This window comes from Oreochromis aureus, linkage group 18, assembly GCF_013358895.1.
Source record: "Oreochromis aureus strain Israel breed Guangdong linkage group 18, ZZ_aureus, whole genome shotgun sequence".
Lineage (NCBI taxonomy): Eukaryota > Metazoa > Chordata > Actinopteri > Cichliformes > Cichlidae > Oreochromis > Oreochromis aureus.
This window is the reverse complement of record NC_052959.1, coordinates 34,908,554-34,922,096: the sequence shown is the minus strand read 5'-3', so window position 1 is coordinate 34,922,096 and position 13,543 is coordinate 34,908,554. Positions and strand designations below refer to the sequence as shown.

Below are 13,543 nucleotides of genomic sequence, written 5' to 3'. Positions count from 1 at the left end.
CAGAAGGCAAATATATATAAATATAAAACAATATTGAAGTAATGTCTTTACCCTCTGCAGCGTGTGGACGCTGTGCACGCAATCACCTTATTCACTGTAGTAAACGTGCACCGCTAGCTCACGTGACTGACTGTCTCCATGGTTACATCGTATATTATTAGCTATGTAAACAGCTTCCAAAGATACCGCCATAGCTCTCTGCAGCTGTAACACTTTCATGCTTTACAAATCATTTCACGTTTTTGATAGTTATGAAGACAGAATATGTTTTTAAAGTCATGCTAGGCTGTTGCTATGGTGGTTGCTATGGTGGTTGCTGTGGACTAGGGTGGACCGCGCGTCCGATTCCTGTTGTTAGCTGTCCGCCGTAGGAAGGCTGCGTTCCGTTTAGAAGTAGCGACAGTCTGCCGTAACTCGAACTCAAACCCCGCTTTGTTCTGTAATTAAAGGGCTTTTATAGCCGTTCATGACACGCACGCACACACACACATAAAGCACTTTGCCTCACCATGAGAATGCAACTTTACTAAAACCTTTAAAGTATCTGATATAAGATAGAAAAAATGAAGCAACCACAGATTTAATGATGAAGACTCTGGGTTCTGTAGTTCACGTTTTACAGTCCTGAATGACTCACTGCACATCCATATAATTTATTGAAGAGGAGTTTAGAATGCACTTTACATTTAGACTGTTGCTGTTTAATTTTTTACATTGTTACCATGTCATGAATAAGGTTCACCTGCTGGGGGTTTGATGGATCAGCTGGACAATACAGTCAAAGACAGACTTCATTCATCATACGCAAGAATCCTAGTTGGATTTTTGTTTTCACTCATATTTTAGAACCAAATATGAAAAACAATTCTGACAGACTGGATACCTGGTCAGGGTGTACATTACCTTGTACTCAAGCATCCCAGGACAGAGCCCTGCCCCACCATGAGCCTGGGTGGATACGTGGTTATAATATAAAATGACTGATACTGAATATGAATATTTCATGAAAATCAAATTATAATATGAATTCCTAGGTGTTTGTTATATCCAGCAAGAGATTGATTACATATGTCTGAATTGCTAACCCTAACCCTAGCTCAACAGACCACAATGCCCTGGACTGTCACCATTATTACATGCTGTGAACATAAGTAGCTTTGATCACAGTTTATGTAGTAAAAGAGAAGGAATATTGAAAAAAAGATCAACATTGTGATGTTATTTCTTCCAAACTGACCAGAAACATGCTTGTCAGACTCTCACAGCACAGGATCAGACTCACTGTGCATGACGGCTCAGGCCAATAATGTTTGTTAGATTGTCAGTTGTTTAGTGCTTCTGTACAGTTAGGGTCACCGTCTCTATTTCAGTATAATTAATATGCAGAAAACACTAAAAGTTGATTGTCTTCCAATATTCTAGCATAATTAAAAAACTTTGACTTTGTTAGTACATATTGTTACAGTCCTAATGCCAATATGATTCTTCATAACGCCTGCTTTGAAATACTGAACTTTAAAATTGACCTGATGAAAGATAATTTACAGTGGCAGTCTGTCAGGATAATTCTGACTATAAGATCACTGTATTGATCTGAATCCTTCTGCAATGTGCTGTGAATGAATGCTGATGCAACTGACTGTGGGAAAGCTGTTAATAAAATGAATCTGTGACACATGCAACACATTCACAGAGGAAGAGGACACAAAGGGAGGACACGCAGAGGCTGTGTTAAAGTCAGAAATCCAAATCTTTAGTCAAAAACAGGCAGCGGTTACAAGACAAGCAGTCCATTAAACAGTCTACAGGGTCAAACATGCAGAGAATTCAAATAGCAGTAAAAAAATAACTGGACACTGAAAAACTTAAAGCAATGTGAGACGCAATAAAAGGAAGCAGCGCCGTATATTCACTGAATTATCACCAATTACAAAAGAGAAAAACGACGATTTCTAAGGATTATTTGCTTAATTGTAGTTAAAAGTGTGGCTGGTAAAGATGGAAACATACAGAATGTAAACTGTGTGAGTTTGGTGAACTTTGTTAGTAACAAATGAGGTAAAAAACAAAACAAAACAGACAAAACACAGAAAGAGGCTCTCAGTATTCATTAATAATTAGAAAGCATCTAAACATTCTGGTCGGTAGATTTTACAGTCTTAGTTCCGCTCGCTGTCATTATTATAATCATCATGATCAATGGCGAGGTCCTGAGGTGGGCGGGGCTGTCTCTGGTGATGTCACCATGAAGGACGTCTTGATGCATTCTCAATCATCCAGGAAAGTAAATCTCCAAAAGTTGAATCTGTTCATCTGGACGTAGCGTTTTGTGGGAGAAACGTTTAAATCACTCATCCAAGTGACTTCTTCAGTCTCAGCTGACTGCAGGTTTCCCCAAACCTTATAAACAGTACATTTGCATAATGACTGAAACCAGCCCACTGAAGGAACAATGGGCTGTGAGGTCACTTCCTTAATCATATATATATATATATATATATATATTTTCATTTAACAATTGCAACTGAAAGAAATTAAATACTGAACAAAAATATATTGTCACATTCTGCATTCTCAAATACAAATTTCACAAAGTAAATTTGTAATTAACAGAAAAAATATGAATTACAAAAAATAATTGTATATTATTAAAATATTATGCAACTGTGACCAAAGTCAGAATCATCATTACAGTATTGTGGACTTAATGCTTGATAAACTTCAGGGGAGATCATGATGACAGAAAACTGTAAACAACACTCTGAAGTCTGAAGCTGCTTTTCTTGTTTCTGTGACCTCAGCACACTGACAGACTTGAAGTTGCTACAGATTTTAAAAAGTGATAATTACAGGGAAGAAACTTCTCTTTTTCATCGCTTTAATCAAACATTTGATGCCTCAGCTGTCTCAGTCCTAAAGCATTCTGCAACTACAACTAACCTGAGGAGGCTTGGATTTGGCTGCAGGTGCCCCTGTACATCCTTCTCAGCAGCACACATGTGGGTACCATTTAATCACACTTCTTCCTGAGCTTTGCTTCATCACAAGACTAAAGGTGGCATCCCGTGTCACAGTCTTATCATCATCCAATTGGAGAAGAAACATTTACGGTCATCCTGGTTTTGTTTTCTGATTCTGCAAAAAGACTGAGGACAACAAAGCCCAGAGAACACGAGATACACAACATCCAACATTCAGACTCAACAGCCTCCATAAATGAAGAGCACCAGGTTGGTCCAGTTATACTAGATATGAGCATACTTCACATTATTGTGTATCAATAATAATCAAGAGACAAACTTTGAAGATGCAGAGCATGATGTCCCATCATCAGACTGTAAACAAATATCCACCAGGCTTCTTTGTTGGCAGAGGTGAAGATTCTCCCATCAGGGATCAGTAGCATGTATTAACCTGTGGTATAAGCAGCAGTCACTGAAATATTACTGTTTCAGATAAGAAATCTGCCACATAAAAGCCAGGGTGGGAGGGATCTCTACAAACTGACTTACCTCTGCAAGTGTAAGGCTGTTCCTCCAGCCTCAACAAAAATCTGACTCTCTAGTCACAGACAAACAAAAAAACTTCAGCTGGGAGATAGAAAACGCTGTCTGGGTCTTGCTGGATGTTGCTGGTCAGAGTCCCACATTAGCAGTGTGCTTCTATGTCCCACTGACCCATGTGGACAGCGACTGTGGAGAACTGTTCTGGCAAACAGAAAAGAGAATTAAAATGACAAAAAGCCAAATTTCCACAAAGACTCTCTTAGAATCAGCAATCAGAAAATCATTGGTTCATATTACAATTAAATATGACCCGGCTCCTTAAATGTAAGCAGTTAAGATCTGATTTGATTTACATCCTTCACACAGCACATTTGTCCAGGCTGTCAGGTAAACATAGAATTAATCTCAGGTAACATGACTCACAGTAGAGATTCAGCAGGAAAGATTGCCAGCTCTAATATTATTACCACACAATCCAAGGACACACCAACAGCTCAGATTTGTTTAACTATTTAAACAAATGTCTTCTGAATATTCAATTCAGGTTCACAGTGGGAGGGTGGGGGGTATCATGGAATTTTTTAAATAAAGTCTGCAACACAGAAAGAGCTGTGATCAAGATATTTATTACTGCGTGCAGGAGAGCCAACACACATCAAACATCACAGTTCAGTCATGTCAGCTCTGCCACAGAAGTCGTGCTCCTACTCCTTTATGCATTCCAAGAAAGAGGGAGGAAGTTACAAACTGATCATACCACACTTCACACGTCTCGCTATGAAACCTAACAGATCAATGGTTAAGCTGTTTTGTGCCCTTGGCCTTATCAGCACCTGTAAAGGGAGTTGTTTTCTCAAACTGCTGATGCTGAAGTAAGTTCATCTAGTTTTAGAAACTTTCACTGAACAGTCTATAAGAGTGTCTCAACTAAGCATATGCATAAGCACTTAAATACTTTAAATTAGAATAATAGAAACTTTCTATTACAGGAGCAAGAGCCTGTCCCAGTAGTCATAGGTAGAGCACACCTGGACAGGTACCAGTCTGTCAGAGGACTAACAGAGAGACAGACATCAGAGTAACAAATCTATTTAAAATTAATGTAAGCTTGCTGCAGCTGTATGTATGAACATGTGTTTCTGTGCTCACAGTCCACCTCTCAGGAACCTGCAGTTCATTTTAAGTCTACTTTAAACAGACCTCACAAAAGGCTGATGTGGCTGGATCAGTAGTCTGATTTAAGTACGATGCCTTTGGCCAGGGATTAATCTGGCGCATCGCTTCACTGCAGTCTTACATATTATCCCCACACCTGAATAAAAAATATTGATATTTACAAATAACAGATTCAGCTGATGCAGCCTGACTCAATCTGATTCCAGATGTTCAGCACACACAGAGACACAGAGGTACTGTTTAAAGTTTAGTGTTAACCTGAGTCACTGATCATTTACAGTATTACAGAGTCTGGCAGTCTTGGCATGATGTCCACGTCACTGTAAGTTTCTAGCTGTCTCTCAGGTGTGACAGGTGTGGCAGCAGGAAAGAGTAATAATAACCTGCATCCTGAGGTTTGTCATGCAGGATTAAAGGAGCCAGGCTTTGTTCACACAGCTAGGATTGTATTTACACTGACCCTGGGTCAGTATAAGTATCATACAGTTTAAACGAAGCACTGAAACTTGCACATATTTATTACAGATGCATTGAAGCTAATCGGGATATTTACTGTTAATCTGTGGCTGCGATTAATCACTTTACTGGAAACTTTATTAACTAGTAACTTCATCAGTCATGACAGAAGCTAATATTTCTGTGCTAACATCGTTTAAACAGTAACAGCTTTACTACAATATAAGCTAACGTTTACACCGTAACTTTAAGCTAGCACCATAAAGACGGTAAAACACGTAATAATATCTACAAATGCATCTTAAAGCTGTTATATTAGCACTCGCTGTATTACTAACATAACCACATTAACATTATTGACACTCGCTGACTTTTAATAGTCATCTATAAATGCTGTCCGTTTAAATGGTCTTACCTGTAACACTGCTGTATCCACGGTTCCAGCCAGAGTGGATTCTGGAGTCTTCCACGCTCCTGTTAGTGATCCTCCATCTGGATGGATGATAACAACCTTCTGAACAATCTAGCAGGTGGAGATGGCCCATATCTATGGGACTGATTTCTGCTAATAACGCCCATTGTATGGACTGATAACAGCCGAAGCGGGTGAATAAAGTCACCGTGTCGCTAGCTGTGCCATTACCCAGCATACACCTCTCCCTCCATAAATGCAATAAACGATACAAAAGTAATAGCCTATAATTAATTTATCTGCTGTATCTGCTGTTTCTCAGGTAGTTATTTACATTATATAATATATTGTGTTCAGTACACCTCACTACAATGTGATTTCGGAAATGTATAAATATACGGACAACAGGCTCTTCCACGGAAATCTCTTGTCGTCAATAAACAACGTTTAGGGAGCTCTATAGTATTCAATGAGAGGACCCTGCACGTCAATTCTCGACGCGAGGGGGGTACCCTGCGCGTCGATAAGTGAAGCAGAGGGAGCCTGACCATGCGTCACACATTTGACGAGTTGGGAGTGAGAACATGTTGGATAACGGGGTCAGCCAGAGTGTCCTAAAAGTAATCCCAGCTGGTCAAGTTAAGTATGTTAAGTATAAAGTTTCCTCTACAGTTGACATGTCCAACCCCCTCATGCTCTTTGAACCAACTGAGAGCAACCCACAGCTGCAACAGCCTCCTCACAGTTTGTGATGCCAGAGTCCCATATGACAAAGTACCTATTGGCAACCACACTAAGCACGATGTGACCCTCACTGGCAGAGCAGCCCTTGGAACTGTTGAACCAATAGCAGGAGTCCTACAAACTGACTTACCAAACCTCGGTGAGCCCAAAGTGACTCAAGATGTCGACTCTGATGTATCTCACATACCCCAGCAGTGCGGTGAAGATCAAGCAACACAGGAATGGGATCCACCTGTTGATGTTAGCCACCTGACTCAAGACCAACAAACTGTTGCCAAGAAAATGTTAACGGAAGAGTCAGGGGCTTTTGCACGTGATGAAAGCAACATGGGGTGCATTCTCAGCTTGGAAATGACAATAACACTCAAAGACACAACTCCAATTCAGAAATCATACACCTCAATTCCAAAACTCCTCTATAAGGAGGTTAAAGAGTATACTGAGGACCTCCTAGCAAGAGGATGGATTGTGAAGTCTAGATCTCCTTACTCTGCGCCTATAGTTTGTGTGCGGAAAAAGGATGGCTCTCTAAGACTCTGTATAGACTACTGTCTCCTAAACCAGTGCACAGTACCTGATTGCCACCCATTACCAAGAATCCAGGACCTCATTGACACCTTGGGAGGTTACAACTGGTTCTCCATTTTGGACCAGGGAAAAGCCTATCACCAGGGCTTTATAGGGATGAGTGCTGCATCCCATACTTGGATGACATCTTGTGCTACGCCAAGACTTTTGAGGAACATGTGGAAGGGCTGAGGAAAGACTTGAGAGCCCTACAGAACTACGGAGTCAAACTCCGGCTGACAAAATGTGACCTATTTAAAGGAGAAGTGAGGTATGCTGGGCGCTTAGTGTCAGCTGATGGAGTACGCATTGATCCAAAAGATCTCGAGGCCACAGTGGGAGATGTAAGGAGGATCGCTGGGTTCCTGAGTTACTATTGCTCATACATCCAGGATTTCTCAAGAATAGCAAAACCCATCTATAAGCTTTTGCAACCCAAGAAAACCAAAGAGGAGCATCTTCTGGGGAAGGTTACAGGACAGAAGAGGAAAGGTGCACAGTTACCATCCAAAACACCAGTTGAGTGGACCGAGAAGCACCAGGGTTCCCTGTGTAAGTTGATTGATATGTTGGTAAACCCCCCTGTACTTGCCTACCCGGATTTTGAGCTTCCCTTTGTCCTTCATACAGACGCATCTGATAAAGGACTTGGAGCCGTTCTCTACCAACATCAGAATGGGAAGCTCAGAGTGATTGGATACGGCTCCCGAACACTGACACTGGCTGAAAAGAATTACAGACTCCACTCTGGCAAGCTTGAGTTCCTCGCCCTCAAGTGGGCTGTCTGCGAGAAGTTCAGGGATTACTTGTTCTATGCCCCGTATTTTACTATCTACACAGACAACAATCCCTTAACTTATGTCATGAGTACCGCCAAGTTGAATGCAGTTGGGTTCAGATGGGTGGGAGAGCTATCAGATTTCAGGTTTGATATAAGGTACAGGCCTGGCAAAGTAAATGTCGACGCAGACACCCTGTCGAGGAGTCCCCTTGACATTGACAGATACGTCACTGAAACACTAGCACAAGGTGACCAGCTTGAACCAGTAATCCAAGAAATGGTCACGCCCATCAATTTGGATGAACTACAAAGGGTTCAAAGAGCTGACCCTGCGATAGGTGAGATCATGAAAATGAAAGACTCGGATCAAAAACTCACAGATGACATGAGACGGAATGTGAGAGGTTGTGCCAGGAAAATGATGCATGAGTGGACAAAGCTGATATTAGAAGATGGAGTTCTGTATTGTAAGACTGCAGAAAAGCACCAACTAGTCTTACCAGCTAGCTTCAAATCCCTGGTCCTGAAACATCTGCATGATAACACCTGTTAAATCCAGAATTGAATTCAAAATCCTGCTCCTCACATACAAGGTCTTAAATAATCAGGCCCCATCTTATCTTAATAACCTTGTAGTACCATATCACCCTATTAGAGCACTTCGCTCTCACACAGCAGGCCTACTTGTTGTTCCTAGAGTATTTAAAATTAGAATGGGAGGCAGAGCCTTCAGTTTTCAGGCCCCTCTTCTGTGGAACCAGCTTCCAGTTTGGATTCGGGAGACAGACACTATCTCTACTTTCAAGATTAGGCTTAAAACTTTCCTTTTTGCTAAAGCATATAGTTAGGGCTGGACCAGGTGACCCTGAATCCTCCCTTAGTTATGCTGCAATAGACGTGGCTGCCGGGATTCCCATGATGCATTGAGTTTTTCCTTCCAGTCACCTTTCTCACTCACTATGTGTTAATAGACCTCTCTGCATCGAATCATATCTGTTATTAATCTCTGTCTCTCTTCCACAGCATGTCTTTCATCCTGTTTTCCTTCTTTCACCCCAACCGGTCGCAGCAGATGGCCGCCTCCCCTGAGCCTGGTTCTGCGGAGGTTTCTTCCTGTTAAAGGGAGTTTTTCCTTCCCACTGTCACCAAAGTGCTTGCTCACAGGGGGTCATATGATTGTTGGGTTTTTCTCTGTATTTATTATTGTGCTATCTACTGTACAATATAAAGCACTTTGAGGCGACTTTTGTTGTGATTTGGCGCTATATAAATAAAATTGAATTGAATTGAATGACATGGGGCATGTCGGGGTAGAAAGAGTTCTCAGCCTGGCGAGATAACGGTTCTACTGGGCGTACATGAGGCGAGACATCGAAGCCTATGTCACCCGGCAGTGCCCGTGCATCAAACAGAAGAAACCGGTGACATATGTCCGAGCTCCCATGGCTCCCATGTCCAGCATTACCACAAGCACACCAGTGGAATTGGTTTCAGTCGATTACCTCCACTTAGAGCCAAGCAGGGGCGTATATCAGTATATCCTAGTTGTGGTAGACCACTTTACTAGGTATGCCCAGGTCTATCCAACCCGCAACAAGAGTGGCAAAACTGCAGCTGAAAGGATTTTCAGTGATTATATCCCCAGGTTTAGCTACCCTTTAAGGCTGCACCATGATCAGGGGCGGGAGTTCGAGAACGAGCTCTTCCGGACTCTGCAACAGTTGAGCAATGTGGGGCACTCTCGAACAACCCCGTACCACCCTCAGGGCAACCCAGCTGAACGCTTTAATCGTACCATCTTGCAGATGCTGAGGACCCTGGGTGAAGAAAAAAAAAGAAAGATGGAGAGAGTATCTCCCACAGATGGTTCATGCATACAATTGCACGCGCCATGAAGCAACGGGTTACTCACCATTCTTTCTGCTTTTTGGTAGACACCCACGAATGCCAGTAGACCTCCTATTCAAGTTGGTTACTGATGGAGAGCCACAAACTGCAAGAGGTTATGCTGAGAAATGGAAAGAACAAATGACTGAAGCTTACAGGATTGCGTCTGAAAACAGCCAAAAGTCAAGTGATCGTGGGAAGAAACACTATGACCGGCACTTGAAAGGAGTGGTACTCCAACCTGGAGACAGAGTACTAGTGTGGAACCTGACTGAGAGGGGTGGTCCTGGCAAGTTAAGGTCCTACTGGTAAAACACCATTTATGTGGTGAAGGAGCAGATCAATGACAGTCCAGTGTACAGAGTGACCTCAGAGGCAAATGGGAAAAAAGTGCGTGTTCTGCATCGCAATCTATTGCATCTTGTCAATGAGCTTTCTGTGGACTTGCCTCCTGTAAATAAGGGGGACGGGACATCCACCGTCAAGAAAAAGAAACCAAAACCAGCTCAAAGAGAGACAGAGTTTCAGCCCCACTCTGACACAAGCTCCAATGAGGATGAGAGTTCAAGGTATTATGAGTTGAGGTATGAGTTGAGGAGTGGAAACAAAGAGGATGCTTTGCATACCTGTAACCATACTGTTGGACCCTCAAAGGGAACAGCTGAGTTCAGCAGAGTGGTCAACCGTGGAACATCTCAGCCGACAGAAGCAACAGTATTGGGGGAACGAACTGCAACAAATGAACTGAGGGAAACAGGAATGGAACAAGATGGTGGACACCAAAGCACTGAACTGGACAACGACATGGGAGAGGAGGAAAACGAGAGGGTACAGAAATCAGTCGTCACTGAAGTCGACGAGGGAGAAGTTGGACTGCCGCTTTCAGAAAGGGCACTGTTCTGACTATTGTCAAATTTGTACATGTTTTGTTTTGTTTGGTTAGTGCACTGGCCCTTTAAGAGAAAGGCATGGTCCGTGTGTGGACAGGGGAAGTGTAAGAAAGACTCAGACAATCGACTGATTAATGTGATCTATGCTGTGAAAGGCTGATAAAAAGGCATTCCCTGTGAGTATGCATTATTGTTTGGCACTTTATGGTGATTAATAGCAGTTACTTAGATGCTGTATTACGCATGCTAATTTATGGTTTGTAGACAGTTGTTTGGTGTTAGCATTAGCACTTGGTCACGCAGCTCCTCAAGTAATTATTTTAGTTTGACACTCATATACTCTGTATTTTGTTGTTACAGTTTCACACCTGCCATATAAAGCAAAGTCTAAACCCACTCTGGCGTCAGTGACTTTTGTGTGGAGGTGTTTAACTCCTGGATAGTAGAAAGTGGTTCTACGAGGCCAGTACAGGCACAGTATACAACTAATGTGACCCCACCGACTAATGAATCAGTTCTAAGAAGGTCTACTAGAGAACGATGGCCTGCTACACATTTCACATATGACACCCTTGACCAGCCCTCTCTCCGGGTGCATCCATCAGACAGTTGTGCTGAAGTCCATGAGTCACCAAACACAACACGCTACACCATGCCACCATATCCCCTGTTACCTTACTTCCCCCTAGTGCCATATCGCATTCCAACATCTCACTGTGCACACCCAGGCACCTTCCCTGTATATTATAACTGCCCAATGTAGACATGTTAGTCCACAAGGAATGTGGGTATGTGGGAAGGGGATGTGGTTTGAGTTGTTTGAATAATGAGTTTAATGAGTTTTAAAGGGTAAGAGGTTAAATGTCAGGAGCTATTTTCTTTTTGTTGGGGAGTGTGTGACACCCATAAGTGTATGGTCAGAATTGTATTTTTTTGTAAAACGTTTATTGATGTAAAAGACCTGATTTTATGGTGGTATTGCACTTTCATTTAGAGTTATAAATAAATAAATATAAATAAATAAATAAATAAGGACACTCATATACAATGATTATTTTGTACGTTTATTCTTGCGAGAATGCAAGGTAACTAAAAGGGTTTAAGCTATGGACCTGATTGAATGTGTTTTTGTTGTTAAAAGAGAAATGTGTGTGTCAAAATGAAAAGAAAAGAACGCTGTTTAATTTTGTTAATAAATCAGACGAGGAAGAGCCAGCAGACCGAATGCAACTGATGTCTCCTGTCTCTGCTTTTCTGTTAAAAAAAAACAGTTTAAAGACAGACCCCATCAAAGGCCTGTAACACATACGCGGAGCCATCTTGGACAGAAGCGTATATATTAATTCCAGTTTTATTTTGAAAGTTTTGTGTCTTGTGTGCTTCGTATTGTATTATATTTCCCTTGCCTCTTACTGAGCACAAGTGCACCCGTCAGTTTTAGATCAAATGACCGTAACTCGTGAACCATTGATACAATCACAAAATTCCAGCAATTCCTGAAAAAAGCAACTCTGTGCTTTTCAGTGATATTAGGGTCATTACAGTAATCCCAGGCAAGGTGCCACGTCCAAAACTTGGAAAATAACACAAAAAACAACACTACTAAAAATGGTATATACAAGATGTCTTCTTTCTTAGAAGATGCAAAGCCAAAGAAACTTCAGAGAAGCAGAAGTCACACTGAGGAATACATTCTTACATCAGAATCTGTACAAAAAGTTTATGACACCTGATGTTTGACACATAGACAAACTTTGAAGTGAACTAACATCCCTGAGGCCACACAAGTGGGAAGCTGTTTTGTTTTTCTTCAAAACATGGTAAATGGACTGGTTCTTATATAGCAGTTTTCTCCTCTGAGTGCTCAAAATACTTTTTTCTATTCTTGTCCTATATAAGTGCTTTCTAACATTCACACACATTCATACTCTGATGAGGTCATCAGAGAGCAACTTGGGGTTAGTATCTTGCCCAACGATATTTGGCAGATTGGAGGATCAAGGTATTGAACTATCAACCTTTCAATTAGTTGCTGACCTAGTCTACATCCTGAGCCACAGTCACCCCAAACATGTGTGGAAAGTTTCAGTGATGGTGCTATCTAACAGGTCATGTTGGAAAATACACTGTTGAGAAACTACATAAATGTTCTATCCATGAGAAAGTATTTATCAGCATTTGAAAAGAGTACTGTAATCCACAGAGGTAGGAAACATTCTTGCAAGGGTGAAAAGTTATGTGTGCACCACAGAATCCACAGAGGAGAGACACCGTACATCTGTAAAACCTGTGGGAAAACATCTATCTGTATGCCGCTAATAAAAAAAACATCACACAGACTTACACAGATAAAATTCTTTATTTTTGTAGAAATGTAGAAAGTGTTTCACCCAAAATATCAATTGAAACTGTGACTGAAAAGCATAAAACAACAACAAAAACAACCACAGCAGATCTTTCGGGTGTAAACAACTTTAGACTGAAATTAACATTAACATTACTTTACATTAGTTTATTTAATTTCTAATATCATTATATAATATCATTTCCGGTTCTTTTATTCTTTTACTGGACAGAGAGAACACGACTCAGTGTGGTCAAAGCTTTATAATTATTTTATTCAATCATTACTTTCCGGAAAGGGACGTGCACAGGCTAAACCCTCCGCAGATCCGAAGCATTACAAGCATATACCTATGTTATAATTCCGGTCGCTCCTCCCCTACTAAACCGTCACTTGATCTATTTCAGTACCACATGTCTGCCCTATAACTGCAAAAAACGTCTTCAGCCTAGATGCCGCATCATACATAGTTTCAGTCAAAACAACTCTGAAGTCCACTCTGCCTAGTTTCTACATCCTGTACTCTGCAGCCCTGCACAAAGCGTCTCCTGCAGTTTCCTGTATTATTAAGCTTCCACTAACTTAAGCCTCTGTTGCTAAGGCAACTTGTCACCCTCTGACCTAGTTCTCTCTCACAGCTGGCCTTCCCCTAAATTGATCTGTTATTAAAATGCATAAAGCAAGCTATAGTACTAAATCAGCTAAAGAAAATATAACTATTTCTCAACACATGTTTGCAGAAAACTGATAATATATAAACTGCTCATACATAATAGAAGC

General features: G+C 41.3%; 1 protein-coding gene and 1 long non-coding RNA gene across 3 annotated transcripts in view; one reads left to right on the top strand and one right to left on the bottom strand.

The window, feature by feature from the left end:
* The window catches only part of LOC120434305 (zinc finger protein 570-like), a 488,395-nt gene that overhangs the window by 370,554 nt on the left and 104,298 nt on the right, over positions 1–13,543 (top strand). The gene's annotated exons all lie outside the window — the stretch shown is intronic.
* LOC120434327 lies at positions 2,837–5,608 on the bottom strand. 2 transcript variants are annotated; one of them, XR_005609049.1, is made up of 3 exons: positions 5,554–5,608; positions 3,513–3,702; positions 2,837–3,414 (listed from the first exon to the last, which is right to left on the bottom strand). It is a non-coding gene; the product is annotated as an uncharacterized LOC120434327 (long non-coding RNA). The 2 variants fall into 2 exon arrangements; XR_005609048.1 differs by having other exon boundaries at positions 3,513–3,707; positions 5,554–5,599.